Source organism: Tauraco erythrolophus, chromosome 1 (genome assembly GCF_009769465.1).
Source record: "Tauraco erythrolophus isolate bTauEry1 chromosome 1, bTauEry1.pri, whole genome shotgun sequence".
NCBI classification, from domain to species: Eukaryota; Metazoa; Chordata; class Aves; order Musophagiformes; family Musophagidae; genus Tauraco; species Tauraco erythrolophus.
The window spans coordinates 124,171,999-124,194,974 of record NC_141465.1 but is presented as its reverse complement, the minus strand read 5'-3'; positions in this window follow the sequence as shown (position 1 = coordinate 124,194,974).

Sequence of the window (22,976 nt, the reverse complement as noted above, 5' to 3'; positions counted from 1 at the left end):
GCGTGGTAATGTTGGAGACTGGGGTGGTAAATGAATATGTCATCTTTGCCAGTTCAGATGTCACCTTAATGTTTTCTATATGAAGGTTGAGAGATACTAAAAATAAAATTAAAAAAATCTTGCTAGCATTACTGTATTGACTGAAAACATAAAATACTCTGGTTTAGCTGATGCTTGGATTCATCATGTGTTCAGCCTTTATTCTCCCTGGCTATATATATATATGCATAAATGCATTTTTGTTAAAATTAAATCCAAGTTATTGATCTGTCTAACTGCTTCTGTGAAACTCATTCTCTGTCAAGGGCTTTTCTGAGCAACATGTAGCCCGAAGTAGCTAATTTACAAAAAGATAGATAATTTAGAGGCAAAGATGTAATAACAATTTTAACTCCATTTCCACCTTTTCTTCCTTGCACACACTATGAATGAAGGGGTGGAGGGAATATCGAGGGGTCTTAAGTTGAGCACTCTGACTTCTGTGGATTCAGAGTTTAACCTAAACGCTGCTTTTATTTATCTTTAATTACTGCTTTTTATTCAGAATTGTGGTTAGTCTTGTATTTAGTCTTTTAGGATATTTTGGTATCTTCTGGATGAATGACATGCATAATATGCAAGGAGAAAAAAAAAAGGAAAAAAACCCTTAGAACTTCTATTGAAAACTGCATGGGACTCCAGTTAAAGGATTGTGTTAAATCCCTCTTTCAGCAATAATTCCTATGAAGAGAAGGAACTTTGATACCATTATTCTAAACACAATGTTGTTGGTTTTGATTTCATGGCAGTTTTACTGTGAGATAACACCACAGAGCTAAATGGCACTATTTCTGATTCACAGCAGCATAGTAAAAACAAATTCAGGTAAAACTGTTCTTCAAGACTTTCCTTCCTTTTTTCCTTGTGTAAACAAAATAAAATAAACGCAACAACATTTGACTCTGATCCGTCGCTAAAGGACTAATGTCTATCCCAAATCGAACCAGGAACCATCTTTGCTTAGTGTTTGGTACAGCTAACGCAGGAAGCAGCAGATGTCCAACTTGTTTGGTCAGAGCAGAAACTGCTCCAGAATAATTTAAAATAATATCTGAAGTGAGAAAGTAACGGGCGGATGGCTGTTTCTTTGCTGGTACTACCAACAGTTAAGCATGTTCGCTAACATGGTTTTGGAGAAAGCTGGGGCTGCCTGCCATCCACAGGGACCTGCAAGCCCACCTGCTCTCCGTGCATCCAGCTGACTTCTGAGGGTCCTTTCCAGTCTATCCCTGACCATGCACTTCCCAAAGAGCCTACCTGGCAGGTCACAGCACTTGCTGCTAGGACACGGGAAATTTGGCATAATGTCCAAATGCGTCATGTTATGGGTTGGAATTAAATTGATGAACTGTTTCATTTCAGTACAGTGTTCAGGACTCTCCTGTGTAGGAGAGAAATTGCTGTAGTCTGTACTGATTCAGCTGGACCTGAGCTTTAAATGTCGGGCCAGATGTTGGTACCAGCTGATGTAAGCGATGTGGAGCAAAAGCTGCTGGAATGCAAGGATTTGAGCATGAATTGCAAGCTGAAGACATGCCAACGAGTGGCTTCAGCAATAACTTTTGGCTACAGATACCTAGGGTCCATCTGTGCTAGGAAAATGGTCAGCTGCTGACAACTGTCGTTAACAAGAGTGCAACAATGGCAGGAAACTCTCCAGGGCAGGATTCAAGCGCAGGCGTTGGGAGGAAGCTTTCCCTGCTGCTGCCCTGAACATACCTTTTCTGCGGATATAGGGCTTCACTCTGCCGCAGTGCTTTGCCAAAAGGGTACATTTACCATATTGTGAAAAAGAATTACGCTAAAGGGCAAAGCAGATGGAAGCTTGCACAAAATTATTTAACAACCCAGGAGAAAGTATCACCAAGCAGAAGCAGGTCTGCGTTTTGAAATGAGCCCTTGGGAAAGACTCGTCAAAGCTAGACTCCTGGACAAATTTGAAAAGCTGCTGCCTCTGTCTGCAGGGACGAACGGTTGTGACAATCTGCAGAGTAAACAGCTGTTTCAGGAGGAGTGGAAGAGCAGCAATCTGGAGAACGCAAGCAGAGGCAGCAGTTGTCAGCTGGGTGGATGGGGCCGATGGGTTATAAACTGAAGCTTATAAACACTGGGCAAACGTCTGTACCTGCTTTTGGTCTGTGTATGTTCCCATCCCTGTGGCAGATCTCTGCCGTACATCGTGTGCAATTCTCGCTGCCATTGAGGAGCATCAGTTTGGGATAATGTAAGTCAGATCTCAAAATGTAACTGATCCACAGTGCAGGTGTCCCACCTTATTACCTGGATCAAGAAAAGCCCGTGCAGTGTCACTGGCTGTGCATTCTTGTTGGGAAATGTGTAAATGAACTGTAAATGGTCACAAAGCTATTCGTAGTCTAATAACTAAAAGAGAAGAGAAAGATCTATTATGATGAATTTTACTGTCTTAAGCACAGAAAGTCTTCCAGCACCTTGAGAAAAATATTTGAATTGTATTTAAAATAATTAAGACAACTTGCCCAGATACAGGGAGGAGTGGGAGCAAAGCCAAGAAAGCTTCACTGGCTCATTTCCAAGCATATGGAACAATTAATAATGGAGTGAAACTGCAAAATTAGAGCTGAATATCAGGAGTTTCAGATAGCGTGCATTGATTCAAGATGAATAGCACTCGAACACCACAGTGATGGGTTCATACCAGGATCTAATAATGCATACATTCCAGAGATATAAAAGTGTAGAAGTCTGCTGAGGCATAGGGGAAATAAGTGAAATTCAGCTATTACTTTTATTGGCTGTGAACACTTCACTAGAGAGGCTTCATTACCTAGCAAGAGCTGGCATGGAAGCCTCTTATGTTCTTACTGGCTGTGAATGTTTTCCATGCAATCAGGACTTGTAATGTCAAAGCAACAGAACGGTTTTGAACTTTTGACTCAAGAATTGTGGCCTCCAGGTCATAAATTTTATAATTTCATAGCTCACTTGGAAAACCCCATTCCTCTCTGCCCCCAGCAAAGTTTGCTAGGAGTTAAAGGGAGACATTTACCGTCTTTGGGAAAAGGAGTGTTGAATGATTAGTTTTTGTTGGCATGCATGGGTTGTGTTGTTCATGTTGGGATCCTGGGCAGAGCTCCATGGCACGTGCGAAAGACTTCTGTTCCCTTGGTCTTTATGGACCTGTCCTTTCAAGGCCAGCATTTTTGATGTATGCATACTCATTTTTGATGTCAGAGAGCCCACTAGTCGAGCGTCTCTTCTGGCCTCATTCTGCAAATTTTTACCTGTGACTGCCCTTGCTAACTTCACGGGAAGCTGTTTCATCAGTATGACTATGTCTGCTTGAATAAAAATTTGGAAGAGGGGAGCCTTCCTTTGTTCTCCTTTAAAAATACCAACTGTAAAGGTTAAAGCTCTTGCTTTAACCAAAGAATCAAATATAAGTTAATATATGACATTAAATCTAAAGATCACAGAACTGGGAACTGGGGAAAATGCCTTGTTTGAGTTTGATAGGCCTTGTGCACAAATTCTCCCTCTCTTGTAATGTCTTGTGTGCTTTATGGCCAACGAAAGCAGGGCAGATTTTTCAGCTAGTCTGTCCCACTGTAAAGGATTCATAAACTTGCACAGAGGATCTGTGAAGTCGAGTTGGAGGGGCAAGAACTGACTGTTCTCTATAATCTGGCTATTTTGCTTTGATAACATCTTCTGCAGCTAAACCACTGCTGGCATCATGTGCCACTTTTATTTTCCATGTGGTCAGGCATGCATTTACCCAGAAAAATCTTGGCTGTGTAGCTTTTTAAAAGCAGTTTGATGTTTTTATTTGCTAGACCTGCTGTTTCTCTGGTTTACCATAGTGGCTCAGGTACAGGCTGCAGTACCTGCTCTAGGATGGGCATATAGAAATGCATTTATCTGGTTTATTTTTATCGAATAAACAGAGAGTCTGGGAATAATTTTTTTTTTTCTGATTCTAGCTAGCTATAGAGGGTATCTCAAGGTCGCTTCCAGAGGTTCATCCTTGTTATGATGGAGGAATGAACATTCCTCCGAAGTGCTTAGCTCTGTCTGATGTTAGACACTACTGGAGCGGAGAAGTGTGAGTTGAGAAGAAAGGAATAAGCAAGAGCCTTTTTCAAACACGCAGTGAAATGCCTTACCCTCTGAGCAAGACAAAATAGGAACCTGTGAATTTCTCCCAAGACTCCTTCCTAATGTGGCATAGCTAAATGTTACCCTCTGTTGAGAGCTATGTCTGAGTGTCACTGTCAAGCCCTAAGGAAACAAATTCAGAAAAACTAAGAAGCATTGGCGTTTGTGCCTCCAGATTATAATGTTAATTGCCTGATTTAATGCAAGACAAGTTAAGAATTTCATCTGGAGACAGTTCTGCTGTCCTCAGTCTGTGTCTTAGATTTCTATTCCTTTTCTGAAATGAAGTATCATCTGTAACTTCGAATTTTTTTGATTTGTCACTTTGTCGTAGATCAAACAAAATAATTTTTGAATGTAGGATTTTTAATATATGTGTGTCTTCTTATGCCTTATTAATGCAATCAGCCAGCTTAGGAAAAATATGTCAGATATAACAAACTTGCAAACTTCTTTCTTCCATCCTCTCCTTCTTCAGAAAATATAGGTTATGCTTATGAAGATTAACTGCTTGCTTTGGAAACTGGAGTGATCTATTTTTATGCAGGTGAAGTAAAATATGGACAGCAACTGTTTGTGCTTTTTATGTCCTCCAGGGCCTAATTCTGTCAGGTTCAGAGCAGTATTGCCCCATGAAGCCTGAGCCTGGTGCAGGCAGAGACCAGGACATCAGGGAGTGAAGCCAGATAAGAGCGCGGGCCCAGGAAGGAGCTTTGGCCGGTCTGTAGGTTCATGGCACGTTGTGTGGTGGACACACAGACTTGTTCTTTCCCTCCATGCAGGCAGGAGGTTTGCAAGGACAGGCGAGAAATCCCACCAGCAGCACAAACTCATTCACGCTTTGGGGTAAAACCCAGTGGGGAGACTCTACACTGGCTCTCTTTTCTCCAGCTGCCTTTTTGTAATGTGATCCAGAGCAAACTTATGATAAATAAAAATAACCAACAGATTTCCTTTTTATTCTATTGGATGTTTTTAACCTTTGCACAACAGAAGGAATTGAGACTTGACTATGCATCTTCATAAACAAGTGTGCTGAGGACTTTCAGGATGGAGACCACACTGAAATATTTCCTCTCTCTGGTTGCATTGCTGCGTGACATGGTTCTGCACCAGAATGTATTTTGAAGATGTGGCTGATGGACTGAAGGGTAAGAGGAAGAAATGCAAATGCTGCTTCTGTTCATCTGGTTGCTTCTGCAATTAGTCCTTGCTGGAGTGGCATTTCCAATGTCTGCTTACCTAGACCTATGTTAAAAGTGCAGAAGAAATGAGGGCCTGATTTACTGCTTTTGACAGGTAGTAGCTTAAAACACCCCCCCCCCCCCCCAAACTACTTATTAATCGGATTTTACATGTTGAATACCGAAACCTTGTTTGCAGCAGGAGGTGTGAGGATTTGCAATTTGCAAAACTCGTAGGTGATGATTAGTTTGTTAAATCCTATTCAAAACCAACCTGGTTTATTTCTCAGCTGTGAGAGAGATCTTTAGGCAAATGTCCTAATACATTCACCATGTGAACAGTTTGCAGGTCAGTGACTGTACATTCAAAAGTGTTTTACTCAGTGATAAAATTTTCATCATGGTTTCATTACCATAAACACGTGGTGACAAAAGTACTTCAGAGCTTTGCACCACACGTTGGCTTTATATTAATTCTCGATTACAATTCTCCTGGGATTACCCACAATGACTCAAGGTCTTGCACTAATTGAACAGGAGGAAAAAATAAAATTAATGGACTGCAAAGGTCAGTATGTGGCTTCTGATTCATATAATAACTTATTGTAAATACATGAGAGTGGCTGTACAAGGCTGCTACCTGTGTAGTCAGATGGCAGCCTATAAAGATCGGGCACCTGGGGTCTACTGCCTATTTTCATTTATAAAAAAACCCCTTCTTATTAGTGCTTTGGGCATTCACGATATCCTTAATTTCTCCTGCTTTCCTCCTATGACATATTGCAACTTTTGTGATTTTTGGTCTTTGTATTTCTGGTCTTGCTTAAGAAAGTGTATATTGTGTTTGACCGAAGGTCCTTCTAACCCAGTGTTGTGTTCCCAGTAGTGAATGCTTAAATTAGAAAAAACCTGAACAACAGTGGAGTATTTTTTTCTCAGTAATGTGTCCTGACTTCCAATTCAAGTTTGCTAGAGGCTGTTGGAAGTGTTATGTGCCTGGCGATGCTTATGACGTAGATGTTGTTGGGCTATTCTGGATTGCAAGGGTCTGACCTCTGTGGCATACAAGAGTCCTTCCAGCCCCTGGGTCCCATCATCACAGGCTTGTGCCACGATGGATGAGGCTGGCTGTAAGAACACTGTAGAGTGGTTCTGCATGTTAGCAGGGACCACTGGGATTTCCAGATGTTGCTCAAGCAGAGAAATCCTCACAGGAAAGAGAGGCATTATAAAATGTCCCAGCTGTGGGAAATACATTTCTTGTTCTTTTGAATTTTTTTCAGACTACAGTGAGTTACAAGACAGAAATCTCTAGAAAATTAGATTCAGACCTTAAAAAAATGCTCTTTTCTTCAGACTGTTCTATCATTTCCCAACAATGTTCCAAGAGCTGATCTTGAAAACATTGAGAAAAATAAAAAAGTGTATTTCAAAGCTTAATAGGGAGACTGGCTGGGATATCAGGTTGGCAGAAGCAAAATCTGGACCTGGTACATTTCCTAGGTCTCTACTGAAACAATTTACTAATGCCAGCTGTGGTGGTGACTATTTGTCCACTGGAATGAAACCAGTCATTAGATACTAATGCCCTCTAGTCACTAATGACCTGTTCAAGATTTGAACCAATGATTTACAGGTTAATGATCTTGAATCCTATTACCAATGTGCATGAGACAGAATTGTGGAGCAAGAGGGACTGAGGTACTTAGTAACACTTGTTAAATCAGTAAGAAGCATTTTTCTTACGCATGAATTGCATTTGAAATGTTCAAAAGCAATTGTACAAACTGAGGATCCTAATTCTACCTTTGGTGTCCTGAGTACCAGGAGAATTATTTTTTTCCAAGCACCCAAAAGTATCATCTGGGGTCAATAAATGAACAGAATCATGATCAACTAAGCCATGTTTGTTTTAAATCCCTAACCATAAGCTTTGAAGGTTGCTTTTGAACACTCACAGTGCCTGTGCAACCAATAATTCCAGTGTGACTTGTGTTCCTACGAAATTCATCTGTTGGTAGAAAATCTGGGCTCATGTCTCTGTTTTAACCCCTATTCAGCAGTGTGAGCTATGGCTTGAATGAAAATTGTGCTGTTGAGGTGATGGATAGAGCAATATATCACAAACTCATTCCACTGTACCTATATGGCTTGGCTTGTTCTTACAATTAATGGTTTCCATATCCTGGATTTCCAGTTCCTGTACCTGAAAGCTATGAAAAATGGCATTTGGGTGAGAATGTGCTCTTGCCCTACATGTTAAGGTGAGACCCTTACTGCTGCTAGTACATTCTTAGGTGTAGACATTTGTAAATAGAATCTATCAGTATACAGAGCTTGAAGGAGACTCTGCATGTGTAAAGGCACCAGAATAAATGCCAAAGTAGTATTTAAAATAATGATATGTACATCGTAAGTCAAAAGACTGAGAAAAGCAAGATGAAATAGAAGGAGGATGTAAATAAAAGCAAGGGCAAGTGTTGGAAGCAGTGGTGATTTCTCCAAGATCACAGACCTCATCACAGATATGGAGCCACACTAGTGCAAAACAACTCATGCTGGACATGAGCCTTCTTTGGCAAGAGAGATTGTTAAAGCTCCAAAGCTCATGCATCTCATCACCACTCAGGAAGAACCTGGGAGACTGAATGAAGACTTGTTAGCTGGTGTCCTTCACCCTCTGTGTCACCATAAGTCATCCTGGACAGCTTACCTGGGTGCGCATATCTCAGTGGTTCTAACCATAGAAGAATGAGAAAAGTTTGAGAGAATGGATATGAGGGAGGGAAATCTGTTTCTTTGAAAATAAAAGTCTACTTCCCTATCTGTATGGCTTTGCCTTGAGTTTTTCTGCTTTATCTGATATAGGAATCCTGCTGAGGTATCTGAGTCTTCTATGGTCCTTGCTATAGCTGCCTTTACAAACCCCATGCTGTTATGCCACTCCTGGAGGCACCTGGTGATTTGCTGGAGTTTATAAAAAGAATCTGCAGCAGAGCAGAAAACTCTGGCACAGCCTTAGGCAGCAGGTTGTCCTCCTCTGGAATGCTGCAAAATAGTTTGGGTTTGAAAGTAAGTGGGTTAATAAATGTCTAAGAGATTATCGGTCGACTATTAGCAGTTGTGTGGTAATGTTAACTAATTTCAAACCCAAACCAATCCTGTATTGCTGCCAGTTGTGTAATGGCCTTGTCAAGGTGTTACACTAGCTTATTTCTTTCCTTGTAACAAACCACTTTGACCAAACTTTTGACACTTTGTATAGACAAGAAATAAATTAAAGCTTTAGAGATAAAGTGTGTATATGCCTTTTTTTATTTTGTACAAATGCAGACCTAACATTATGAAAGGGACTGCTAAATTATGGTACTGAGGTTTTATGAAATGTAATTATAGGTCCAAAGATATTTTGTGTGGAAGAAGAAAAGCTTACTGTACACTATTAAAGTGTTTTATGTCCAGAGATGACTGACACAATGCATTATGGGACTAGAATAAGCATAATTGTCCAGGAAGAAATAATTGAAAATAATCCTTTAGATGTCACAATAAAGCTATACATCATGTGAAACTGTCAGCAGTTATTACATATCTTTGGTTGTATAGACAAGCCTCCTTGGGGACTCATAATTTATGCTTCTAGGTAAACAAAAATACCGTTAGCTATTTAGCTAGGACTGCTGCTTCAGCCTGTCCGTGTGGGCACCGCTGGACCACTTCAGCTTCAACTGGCCCCATGTTTTGCCATTACCCTGCTGGGGTAACTGGACCCTGTGAACCGTGGGGAGCTGGTTCACCCCCTGAGCCCCCTGCTCTGCTGGCTCCGGGGTGCTCCCGGTGTCTCAGCGGTGCTACGGACTGCGTGGGAGCCGCCGGCATTGCTCCCTTGCCCCTCGGGAAAGCCGTGCAAGGGTGCGCGCATCGGCTGCTGCCTCGCCTCGGCGGAGCTGGCATGCAGCCTCCCTTCCCTGCAAGGACCACGTGTGCCTGCTCTGCAGGATGTGAAAAACACTCTTCAAAAGTGAGAAGGAACAGATCTGGCTCTGGGCCCGCTCACAGCTCAGGATGGAGGGGCACAGTCGCACGTTTAATTAATGTCGCCGCACGTTTAATTAATGTCGTCTCTTAACTGAAAAGAAATCCATAAATGTGTGACTATCTTGATCTTTTTGAAAGCTGAGAGTCTTTGAATGAGAATAGTCATGTGTTTTGCGTATGGGTTATGTTAATTACTCCAGTTAGCTTGATGGTAAATTAGCAAAGTTTGTTTTGCTTGTGAATAATAAAAGCGGTGTACCACACAGGAACACTGTGAGAGTTAATTAACATTGGGTAACCAATTTGATATTCCTTGGATAAAAGCTCTGCACAGCTGACTATTCTCGCTCTTCAGGAGAGGCTGTGGTACCTTTGCTCACATGGAGCAGTGACTTGCTTCACAAGAAAGCCCAGCAGACCTCATCAAACCTCCTTCAGCAGCACTGGCATACACTAATCACGAGCTAGCCCTCCCTTCTCCTGTGTGACCAGTGATTAATACATATTTAGTATCATGGCAGTGAAGAACAATCATACTCATTGTGTTGGCATGTCACCATATAGTTAAAATACAAAATAATTTAATCGAAACTATAATCCATATCTGTATGTGAATGCTACTGTAAAAAGTGGGTTCTGCTTTAATCTGCAAACTGTATATAGACTATATAGGATGAATACTGCCGAGCTGTATGGTAGATAAAGAGTTTTGCAGCCATAGTAATAATAATAATTCTCTCAGTGAGGATCATGGCTAGAATAGCTGGAGGAGGAGAAAGGGAAAGAGAAGGAGAAGGGCAAGGGGACGGGGAAGGGCAAGGGCAAGGGTGAGGGCGAGGGCAAGGGCAAGGGCAAGGAGGAGAAGGCCAGAAGGGGAAGAGGGCATAGCTTGCTGGAAATACTTTTTAAGAATTGGTTCAGCATCTGCTGGTGATTTTGATAGCTAGTTCTGCTAGATGAGGTAGAATTACACACTTTTCTGTATATTTGTGTTTACTTATATAAATAAATGCATGAGATGCAGTCTGTAAAAACTGTGCTTTATATCATAGTTATACCAGCAAGAGAAAAGGAGACACGTCTGTGCTTACTTTAATGTCCAGGAAGTGATGATAGCATTTTTGAGAACATCTGGATGAAGGAAATAATAATGAAAGCGTAAGAGTGACTCATGAAGAGCTTTACAGGAAACCGTTGAATCAGGTGGGGAAGTGTGTGAAGTGTGTTTAACAGCGTGAGAAGTATTTGAAGAGCAAGACTGGTAATGGTGAGAGCCAGAGAATAAAAGTCCCCTGGGAAAAGCAGCCTGGCTGGTGCATGCTACCCAATTATGTGTGTGGAAATCTGCTGGGAACGATTTTTCATGTACTTGTTTTGTTTAAAGTGGACAGAATTATTAATATAGAAGGAATCAAAATCAGAAGGGATCTGGGGGAAGGCTATCCCTAAAAGTTATGATTCATAATCTTTAGAGAAAGAAGAGAAAGTAGTCCACCAATCAACTTTGCAGGTGTGGAGAAAAGAGGGTGTGTAACAGGGAATTTGTGATTGTATTAGAATTTTCTAAATATCCAAGAGTCAAAGAATGATACAAAAATTTGCAACAAATATTTCTGATGACAAATATTGCAAGGCTTATGGTCAAAATAAGAGAACAGCATGAGATACAGTTCAGATAACAAGGAAAATAAAGAAAAAATCTATATATCTATTAGTACAACAATCTGACAGGGACTTCAAGCATTTTGGAAGATGGGCTTAAAACTGAAATTAGTCTTGTTAAAAACATCTATAGATGGTTTAAAAAAAAAAAAAGTGGACTTTAATAAAGACCAATTCAAAGGCTATGTTTTAGGAAAGAAAAATCCAGTACAGAGTGGAGGAAGGTGGTTACACTGCAGTGCTGTGCAAAAAGATCTGGTGTTGGATCATAGACTGAAGATGGATCAACAATGTAATGTTGGCATAAAAAATACTGATGTCTCTCCTGAATGCATTGACATGTCGTAGGTGAGACATGATGGTAAGTAATTTATTTTCTTCACATTTACAAAATCTATGTTGGAGTAGTGTTTTGGATGTCACATTTTAGGAAAAATATGACTAACTTGAAAGAGGCTCAACAGAGACAAATATGACCTATGAGAAGAAGCTGGAGGAATCGTCTTGTCTAGAAAAGAGAAGAAAAAGTAGGAAACAGGACTGGAGTCTTCAACCATATTGAAGGTTTAAGGAGGCTGGCGATCCGTGGTTCTCCATGTCCATGGAGGGTAGGATGATAAGTAATCAGCTTAATTTGTAGCAAGGGAGATTTAGATTAGCTATTAGGATAAATTTTCTGACTATAAAGATAGTTAAGCACTGGAACAGATTGTCCCAGGTCCCAGGCACTGTCAGTTTTTAAGAAAGATCTAGTCTGTCAGAGATGGTCGAAGGCTGGCTGAGCTTGTCTGAAAGCTGGAGGAGCTGATGGCCCTTTAAAATTCCTCCCATTCCTACAGTGCTGTCATATATGTTATGTATACAATTGTCCTAGTTTTAGCTGGGACAGTGTTAGCTCTTCTTTTTAGCAGCTAGAAGAGCTCCATGTTTTGGTTTTACTCAGAGGCTCGCTCTGAGAAGAATGCTGATAGCAAGTTGATGTTTGTGGTTGGACATGAAACTCCAAGGACTTTTCAGTGTGCCGGAGTGCAGAAGCACGGCGGGATAAGGGGGGAGCATAGCTGGGACAAGGGCGACACGATTCCTCTTGTGATTTGTGGTGGAACTTAAGACTGAGGGCCAAACTGGCCAATTAGTATTCCATATCATGCAGCGTCATGCCCAGTATAAAAGCGAGGGGCAGCCGGACAGAAGGGCTTTTGCGCTTTGGCTCTTTTGCCGCTTTTGCTCTTTTGCGCTTGCTGCGCTTTTGCTCTATTGTTTTTCTTTCTTTTTCTCTCTCTCCCAGTACTCCCACTCTCAGAATACTATCTCTCTCTCTCTGCCCCTCTCTATTTCGGGGCCTCGCGTTCGTCTGGGATTTGCAGCTTCGGGACGAGACGGGCTTCGCATACGAGGGGGTGGTGAGCATCTACACTGTGTATTAAATCATCTGTATTAAATTGTTCTTATCTCAACCCACGGGTTTCCCGTTTCTCCTTTAATTCTCTCCCTCCTTCCTGGGGGTGGGAGAGGGTGAGTGACCGGCTGTGTGTGGGGGTCAGCCTAACCCACAACAACAATACAATATAGAATGAGTAAATCCTCTCATAAAAGTTAATGGTTTTGCATCTTATTAGCCATCATGTTCAGAAGCGGTTTTTAAAATCTTACAGTCAGGGCCTTCACAGGACGGGGAAAGACATGCAGTGAGTTTCAGGCATTTGAGAGGCACCTGGGAAGTCTGAATCTGAATAGTCACTGCGTAGTTTTGTTTCACCAAGTCTCTTCATGTTGCCTTTGGAGAAATTAAAATGTAGTGAAGCACTGATGCTTCATCCATGTGACTTTCTACCTACTAATGGGTGCTTTACTGCAGTGCTGCGCTTCGCAGAAGAAGTGACTAGGAAGTGTCATGCACCATTGCTGGGTAATATCTTTTATTTTCCTTAGAGTAATTGCATACTGCCTGTGGGAAGCAAGGCAACAGAGCCAAAATGAATAAGAAACTCCTGCAGTCTTAACTGAGGGCTTGATTCTGCAATCTACTGTTTGGAAGTCAACTGTAAAGCGCAGATTTTTTCAGATGCACAGAAAGGAAAAGAGTTTGTAATTTAGATAATTTCTTCCTAGATGAGATGGAGTAAGGAATCTGAAAAGATGACAAAATCTGGTATTTCTCCAGCTCAGTAAATTCTTAATCAAGGGTGATTTATCCATACTTAGATTAAAAGCAGCTATATTTAGATTAAAACCAGTTTCTTGTATGGTAGTTTTAGGAAGTTTTAGTCACAGAATCATTGAGTAGTGGAACAGTACAGGCTGGGAGGTACCTACTCTAGTCAAAGCCCCTGCTCACAGCAGGTCCAGAACCTTGTCAAGCCAAGCTGTGAATATCTCCAAACACACAGATTCCACAACCTCTCTGGGCAGCCTTCTCGATAATTGACCACCCTCACGATGAAAATGTTTTCCTGATGTCTAATTGGAATTTCCTATGTTGCAGCTCAGGACTGTTACCTTGAAGTCCTTTTGCTGTCAGCATCAGCCTCTGGGAAGCATCTGCCTCTGTCTTCTCCACATCCTCCTATTAGGTATTTCTTTTTAAGGCAACAAGTTCCTCTGAGGCTTTTCTTCTCCAGCCTTCTCTCAAAGGGCAAGAGCTCCAGCCCTTCACTGGACTTGCTCCAGTTTGTGCTTTCTTGTATGAATCCGATCATAATACTCCACATACGATCTTGCAAGTGCTGAGTAGAGGGGAAAGATCATCCCTTTCGGTCTGCCCAGGAGGCTATTGCACATGTTATTGTACACGAAGACCTCCAAGTACTTTTCTGCAAAGCTACTTTCTAGCCAGACAGTACCACATCTGCACTGTTGTGTAGGGTCATTGTGTCATGTCAAGGAGCTCTGAGGCCATGTTTACACTAGTGAAATAAAATTAACCTTGCCACAGGCCTGAACATTGAAACCTGGTTGTGCATGCTGTTAAATAACCCTGGCATGATTCGGGCCTTGTCTACTGGCATGATGAGTCGTGGGCATGGTCTGGTGTTTGTCACAGATCTGCATCCATTCCCAGTGTTCACCCTGTATCAGAGGTGAGAGAATTGAGCTGTATGCACCTGATCTCTACCGCACCTGGTGGCCTCAGTGCAGACACAGCTCCTTGGTTCGTATTGTTTATTAGTTTAAATGCACCTTGACAATCCATTCCAGTTTCGGGAGAAGGCTCCTTCACCTGCTGGTGGATGAATTGTGTGCCTAATGAGCTTAGTACACAGTCTGGCAGGGTTTTAGCCTTCCTGTTGAATAGTTATACGATTTCTGCTTTGATAACTCTACCTGAACGTTAATGGTCACTCAATAATTGAACACACCTAAATGTATGATATTTGGGACGTATTTGAAGGTACAAATTAATGTCTTTGTGGCACTCTGAGGTTTAATTGTGGGAACAGGTGTGTGCATAGTGTCCACGTGAGTCACTATGGGTTGCTGGGGATTATGGGGTGTCAAGCTTAGCAAATACTGAGGAACAATGGAAGCAAAACTCAAAGAAACAATTCAGGAATATTTAACTCTGTTTAGGAGCCTTTAGGATCTTTCCAGCCATGGTCTTTACCCAGTCTACATAGACTAGTTGAAAACAGGCAAAGAGCAGAAGTTGTTGCCTTTGCTGCCCTTCATCTGCTGGGGCTTAGGAGCTGAAGGCAGGAGAAACAAGAGCATGCTTTGTCCTTGCTCCATGCTGCACGGAGAAGTTGTCATCTTTCTCTGTGGGGCTGGTGGGTGGTTGGACAGCTGGAGCTATAGTGTCACAGACATTTTGGTGCCCTGTGCTGGACACAGGGATCCTGGCTGTGCTCAGTGTGGTAGGGGTAACAGGGAGTGTCTCTGGGGTTCTTGGTTATTTCTATCTCATTCCTGCTAACCCCAGAGACTGGAAAGGAAATACAGACATTCTTGTCTGGAGTCTATTTGCCTACTGAGGTATCCACATGAAACAGTCAGGATGCTTGATGTTAATTTTGCCTTATAAGCATAACTGCAAGTAAAGTTATTTATTTTTAGAATTATTAAGGACAGACGTTGTGCAATATGGATGTTTAGTAATTACTGAGAGAGGAACAGAAATAATTAATCCTCTGGCTCCTTCTCTGGCTATCGTCCAGTCAATAGAATGGGCCTTGTAAAGTACAAGCAATGGGAACCTGCTGTGGCCACCTTCGCAGTGCTTCAGGATTAGTCCCTCTGGAGTAAGCAGGTGTTTCCATACAGTCCTCTCACAGCACCCCAGTGACATCTGGAAGGCTTTTTTTCCTAATAAGTTCTGGCCATTGGGAATGGCAGGAGGGACCTGCAGCTGAAACAGCATGGTCAAAGTCCCTTGTCCATCCAGCCACTGGAGTTTCTTCCAATGTGTATTCCTGGGCAACCTGGTTAGCCTCACTCTTGGAGCAGGCTTTCACTCTGCCCTTGTTGTTTTGGTGGATAGTAGCATATATCAAACAGTGCTGCTTTTGTAGGGCTGTCTAATAGGGTAATGGGGAGCATTAAGTCGTGAACCCAGGCCAGGAAAATGCTACAAAACAATGGAGACTAAGTGTGGGTTGGATGGTGTAGACAACTTTTTTTTTACAGGGATCGAGGAGTCATGGTGGACAACAAGTTGAACAGGAGTCAGCAATGTGCCCTTGCAGTGAAGAAAGTTGCAGAACCTTGTCCTGGGCTGTGTTGGTGAAAACATGGGTAGCAGGTTGAAGGTTATCATCCTTTCCCTCTGTTTGGGATTTATGAGTGGCACCTGGAGCACTGTGTCTGGTTTTGGGCTCCCCAGTGACCTGGAATATACCCATTCACCTGCTGAGGCTCCATTCCTCAGGTGACTCCCATTTTGCCTTCTACACATGGTCTACCTCAACTGAGAGAGCTAGTCACAGTTGAGGCTGAGCCAGTGCTCCCTCAACAGGAGATTCAAAAAGGCTTGTGTGTTTTAAGAGTAGAGGTTCTGTTTTTTAATGGGAATGTTGTGCTGCAAATTCCTGTGAGCCTGTTTGACAATTGCATCTGTGCTAACGAATGTTCAAAGCAGTCCTTGGGCAGAGACAAAGGTCTGTGTGGGTAGGCTCTGCAGGCAGAAGAGATAAAGGCAGAGACACTATGCCTCATCTTCACAATTATTATCTCCATTAATAATTTTCTTCAGCTCTTGATTCACCCCGGGATTATTGGAAGAGCTTCCCTGGTGCGCTTTGAGCCTTAAATTCACCAACACTTTCTGCACCACCAGACCTCAAGTGTAAGTTATGAGAGAATAAAGCACGTAACAAACTCCTACACAAGCCATAGGTTTTGGGCTGTTTAAATTACAGCTGGGAGAGGGGAAATCGTGCTAAATCTTTGGGGGGTACTTGCTCAAAGAGCTGGAAAGATTCAGCACAGTTTCTCCCTCTCTGTTTTACAGCTTCTTCACTCAGATGCAACAATAAAAATGTTCCACTGGATTAGCTGCGTGGCTGAACTGTGATTTCTCTGCAACACTTTTTCACACTCTGAAAGCCTAATGACAAGCAATCAAGAAAATGTTAATTGGGACGATTGCCCCCAGGGGACCCTGGGGTCCTGGGAAGTTGAAGGTTTTCATTAATTCTGTAGGGCTGGCTGCAAAAAATACGGTATCTTATCCCCAGGAAATGTCTTTGAACTGTGGCAAAATATGAATTTCCAGGTAAAGGTAAAGTCTCCAGACCTTTTTACTTCACCTCCTAGAGGGTCTTTTTTAACATATTTTTGTCTCCAGGGCTTCCTTGCCTCTTGATGGTTTCCCACAGACTTGTACTAAGTGGAGACTGAGGTTAGGAGGGTAATTATGGTGCTCCTCAGTGCTTACCCATCAGTTCAAGCACACTGAAGAGGAGCCAGTGATCAGATCCCTTCTTTGCAGACCTGCAGCCACAGCACAGTCTGGGACCCCAGGACCTAGAAATAGCTCCTGCTCTTACCACTTCGTCATCCCAGCCACCCTGACCAGCTAGAAGGCATGCCATGGCTTGTTTGCCCATGTCCTGCATCAGTCCTGGTCTCATGAAAAGAACAATAAATGCATTGGCTAGAATTTTATTTTTTTTTTTTACAATCCTCATTGGAGTTAGTGCCTTGGCTTGTTTGCCAGCCAGACTCCAGGGCTTTGCCTAGATAAGCATCTACACCTGTGCACAGTGGGTTGTTGTCTGCTCTGGGAGCGTTTTGTGGCAGTGTCTACAGGAGCTGCAAAGGTCTGGAGAAGTGAGGCCATGGCACATGTCAGAGTCAGCAGTAGTTGCTTCTTTTCTTCTGTCCTGCAGGTTTGTAAGATTAATATGGGTTTTCCTTAGAGTTGGGGCAGCTATCTGCTATCAAGTAAAAGTTAATGTACCAGGGGAATTTATAGGGAAAATGCATTTAGTTAAGAGTTCATGGATGTTGAATCCATCCACCCATCACTCAATGTAAGTGAGTTCTGGCAACAGGTTTTTTTATTGCCATGGCTTTGACAGATGATGATGTTTGTCTGAGTAAATGCTTTCTTTCTGAGTGCCTCATTACCATTAGGAGAGGATTCATCTGCAGAGAGGAAAGGGATTTCTTACTCTCCCAGTGGTGGCAGGTGCTGTGTAGCCCATGAGTATGAAGTGACCTCTGTGGTGGGGAGTTGCTGAAAAGGGGAGCGGAGCAGCCCTCCTGCACCAAGTCTTGGAGATCCACTCTCAGGGGTGTGTTTCTGGCCTGCAACAAGCCATGCTCCCTATCAACTGCACGCTGAGGACCACTAATAACCTTTTGCTACATTAAACATTATTATTTTCTGTATCTCGCTGGTGGTTTTTATGAGTCTTTTAGGAAGCTCAGATACTGCAGTAGCTTCCTTGCAACACAAAGGCGTGAGCCTGCTCTGTTATCGTAGTGGCTTGCGCTCTTCCAGCAGATGTGCTTTGTGAAAGTGGGGCTCATTTGGCTAAAGCTCTTGGCTAATAGGATGAGCATCGCTCAGGCTGTGCCACGTGATGCTGAGTGTTGCTCCATGTTTCACCTCTCCCTTGGTGTGAGATGGACTTATCTCTGAAAATCAGTGCAAAGCGGAAGGATGAACCCTGGTGCACCTTGCAGGGTTTTATTTGCCACTTATGCTATGTTATGTCCTTCAGCTGTATCTTGCCTGCAGGTTTTTAACAGTAAATATAGCAGTAGACTCGCCTGGCTGAAGATTAGCAAACTGACACTTCACTGGGGTCACTCAAGAGTGGCGGAGCAGGGATGAGAGCTCCTGTCTAGATGTCAAAAGCTCTTCTCTGATCCCTGGGCCACTGTGTCGCTGAGCTGCACAGGAATCCCTTTTATCCTTTAACACAAGTCTTTGTGAGGGCTGTGCTTCTAATTCCTTATTTCCCTCCTGTAACAATCCTTGGTATCCTGATGAGATGCTTTTTCTAGGCCCCCAGCAGCTGACCTGCACCATCCTGTGTACCCCTTGCTGCCTTGCACTGCTTTCTTGGCCTGAAAATGAAAATAACAGAAACAAGTAAATATGAACTTATGTGTTATTCCTTCTTTAAATAAGTCACATTAAAAGAAACATAAATCAGGAAATGCATTTGTATTTCAGAATTTTCACATATACCTTTCTGTAGCTTGCTTGGTAAAGGCAAACCAATCAAATATAAAGAAAACACAATCCTGAGAGGGAGTACGGATATTTTGGATCCCATGTGAAACCAAAAAAAAGAGTGAAGTTTCTCCTGTGTGTTAGAGAGCATTGACCAAGAGCTGTAATTTATTTTTGCATTTGTATGGGGTCACAGCCAGTAAGATGATTAATTCCTCCGCTTGTTATCTGTGCTGATGGTCAGGCAGGGTGGCTTTTGCTATCACCAAAGTACAGATCTGTGTCAAGATCCAGTTAAGCAACTTGCCTATCCAGTGCTCCCATCTTGTGTTGCTGGGAGTGCACCTCAGGAAAGTCAGGCAAGGAGGTAATGTGCCTCTGGGCTCCTTGTATAGACAGTGGCATATTTTCTGAGTTATCCCATACCTGAATGCCTTCATAGATCAGCACAGTGCAGATTCAAGAGACATAATCTGGGTGAAGGTTTTGGACTGGAGTGTCTGCACTGCTAAGGAAAGGTTTTCACAAATGTTTTGTAAAACTTGGGTTTACCTTTGAGGATCTCAAAAAAAATTTTTTTGAGGAAAAGTTTAGAAAAAGCAGGGTTAAAAACAACAGCAAAGCTGTACTTTCTATTAGAGAATTTTGTTTTCCTCCCTGTCGATTTCGTCCCCTGAGGAGCTGACCTGCGGTGGATGGTTCAGGGGAGCCCACCAGCCAGATTTGTGTGCTGGCTTGATCAGAGATGTTGAAGTGTTTAGATAAAAAAAGTGTTTAGATAAAAAGTGTGATTTAATAGAATTCGATGGCAAGGTTCACTCTATTACTTACTACATAAAGGAAACATATAGAGGGAAAATCAGGTTAAAATTGATTTGGAATGATTTACAGAGGGGCGGGAGATGCAAAAAGGTAAGGGAGACCCTCCTGTTGAGTCACGAGGTTCAGAATGGACCCCCCCTTGCTTTCTAAATTCCTTCTCAGAGAATAGTCCAGGTGTGGCTGGATCCACTCCTAGTCCCAGACTTGGTCAACACTTTATGACTAAGGGATTATATGTGTTTATAGCTAAAGGGTTATACGCGCACACCTGATTATCTATGTCACTTAGCTAAGATTTCAAAGTTTTATCATGCTTATTCCCAATTCACTGACCATCTGTGTCTGATGTTCGTTCACTCTGAAGTTTGAACCCTAGGTTTCCTAAAGCAGACTCTCAGACATCAGATTTTACAAAAATAAATAATCTAATTGCATGGTACAGCAGCAGGGTCAGCTTTAGCTTCAGAGAGAGGACCAACCTAAAGAAAAAAATTCCTGGGTAATTATACCCTTACAGACTATTCACCCACCACTCACATGATGGTTCAGTCCAGTAGTAATATCTGGGTCTGGCATCTTCTTGTTCCTCATTGGATTCTTTTGCTGTCTTCGGACAGGTCGTTATCTTGTCTAATTACAGCTGCTGTTGATGATTGTAGCCTTGAAGTCTCCATATCTTCTGATTTACCCAGGCTCTGGAGGCCCTGTTTTGACTCAGTAGGTACGTTCAGTAAATCGAAGTGGAAATTTACAGCTTGTGGCCCAAGGCTTCAGCAAATCCAGCTACTCGTGCTGGGCAAGTAAAGCTAAGCAAACAGCATTTAGCTCGTTTAAGCTAAACAACTAATATCTCTTAACACGGGGAGGTGTCCCTGCTAAAGGGAAGAGTTTCCTGGCATGCAGTCCAGTTGCCATTCAGGGAGAATTCAAATTGGGCTCATCCAGCGATCTGTTGTTGGTAAAAGCTCTAGTTGCTTCAGGAACACCCTTGCGAGGTGTCCCTGCTAAAGGGGAGATCATCACCGTGCAGCCATGCTGCCCAGCAGGGAGAGCTCAAAGAAGGCTCACTCAGGCTGTCCTCTTCATGGGATAAAGTGTTTGGCTCATCGTCAAATTGTGTACAATGGGAGAGGTACGCACGGGGCTCCTTATACCCACAACTTATCAGTATGTGTCTCTCTGCTCCTGGTGGGTTTCCTAGAGGAATTCTTGGCCTGCCTATGGCTCAGACCTTTACCTCCTCTGGAGCCTGAACCAAACTGCTGCTGGTTTGGTTAAGAGAGGAGTGTGGGTCTAGTACATCCATCGCAGACGTGCAAGTTACTATAAGACTGGGTAAACTCATGCTGTGCTTGCGTAGTCTTTAACCTGGGAGAAACATGAGCTCACTCTCTGATCTTGGAGGAATTTAAGGATGCTGGGCTGAGCTGCAGTGTGTCTGTGTGTGCAGGTGTCTCATTCTCTCTACTTGCATTTCAAAAAAGCCATTAACATCCTCTGTGACTCAGAAGCACTTTGTAGATGACTCTGCAGTGAAGAAATTGTACAAGCTCAGCACCCTGTGGCGTGCACCTGAGCTGTGCATGTGTGTGAGGGTATCATGTTGATGCAGGGCTGTGTGTACAGTGAAGCCATAGTCAGGAAAGATCTTCAAAGTTTTGTCTCTTCCTAAACTACAGTTTTCATTGCTCTCTTTAAACTTCACTGCCATTTTTTTTTACAATACTCTGACACATATATTAGTGGGGATGTGCTGTATCAGAGCTGCAAAACAGCCTGCAATTCCCCAGGTTCCTCTGTAGCTTTTTATGCCAGTACATCCATAAAAGAACTCCAGTCTTTCCAAGTTTGCCCCATGAGAACAGAGTAACACCTTTCCTCTGGAAATACTGTAATAAAACAAAGGGAATACAACACTCCCATTATGAAGATCCCATGGATGGCCTTTATCATTTATCAAAAGGAAAAGGTGTTCTTGTAATATCTGTTAGAACTGTACACAGGGGAAGCTGCCTGGTGGAGCACATTAATAAAAAGTCAGAAACCCGAAAGATATGTCTTTTTGCAGATTCACAATTGTGCATTAATTTATTTTTGTAGCTTTTTCTCAATAGTCCAGTGGCTTCTGTCATGAAGGAATTTCATTAAAGCTTTGATCATAGTGGTAATATAAAGCCAAGCTTTCTGCAATGGCTTCATTGCCCTAAAGAGTGTGTAATTGGCCAAATGTCTTAGAAAGTTTTGCTTGGTTTCTCCAGAGCACAAGTAAAAATTAATTACCCCAGCAGTAGCTGCAGTGCCATCATATAAGGGTGTCAAACCTAGTCTTTCCAAATGGCATATTCTAACAGAGCAATAGATATGAGACTTGCCATAAATGTGATTTGTGAACATCATTAATGAAGTACTAGACCTAATTGACTTCTTCTGGCTTTATGACAGCATAAAAAAAGTTCTGCACTACCAATGGTATTTCTCTTAAACTTCTCCAGCTGAATTCCTTATGCTGCAGAGCTCTCTTGAAAGCAAGCTCTCACCAATACTTATTTGGGAGAAATTGACTGTTAGACAATGTTTCCAGTTCTTTAGAAATATTAAGGATTTTAGAGCAGTTCTTCCATTGCAGAATGAAATGAAGATGCTTTGCAATTATCCCTGAAAACTCAAGCACATTAGAGATCAGATGAGGGTGCTTGCTAGCCTGATCATTTGAGAACTCAGTCATGGATGAACAGAATCAGGCTCAAGTCCCTGTTGTGATTTGGTTCAGGGATTTGCACTTCTGCCTTTTGCATTTCAGGGAGAAGCATTAACTTTTCTGATACGGTTAAGTGTTCTTGATCTGAAACCATAGCCATTACATTTTTGTCAATAATGATCATTCTAGAAGATATTTTGTTTCTGACCATCTTTTTTTCACACATACTGAGGTCTGTGACAACAAGTGTCACCGTTCATACTGGTACTTGCAGTAACACATTATAGTAGTTTATATTGTTGCTATAAGTATAGAACAGCCCAGATCCAGCTTTGGCTAGTATTTTTCTAGGATATTTTGCTATTCTGTTTTATATGAGGCTTGTGGTCATAGCCACACTAGACAAGTTAATTTATCGTGTGATGTTATTACAATGAACAAAAATATGAATGGTAAAATCCGTATTGAATGAAATTGTTGACCTCTAAGTATTTGCTTGAAACATTTGAAAATTAACTTTTTGCAAATTAAACCTTCATTTATGAAGGAGGTTGCCGAAATGTCAGATGTGGTAAACATCCCCAACTACCGCTGACTTGATAAACATCAAAGGACGACCTTTGAGTTGATCCTGAATGTTAAATTCAGTTGACTTAAACAGTTCATCTAATCTGCTTAGTCATCTTACTTCATTTTTGTTGGCAGTCTTGGACAGAACTGGAAGACACTTTCTGTGGGTCTGTGGGGTCAGCTGGCCCAGGCTCTGCTTTGG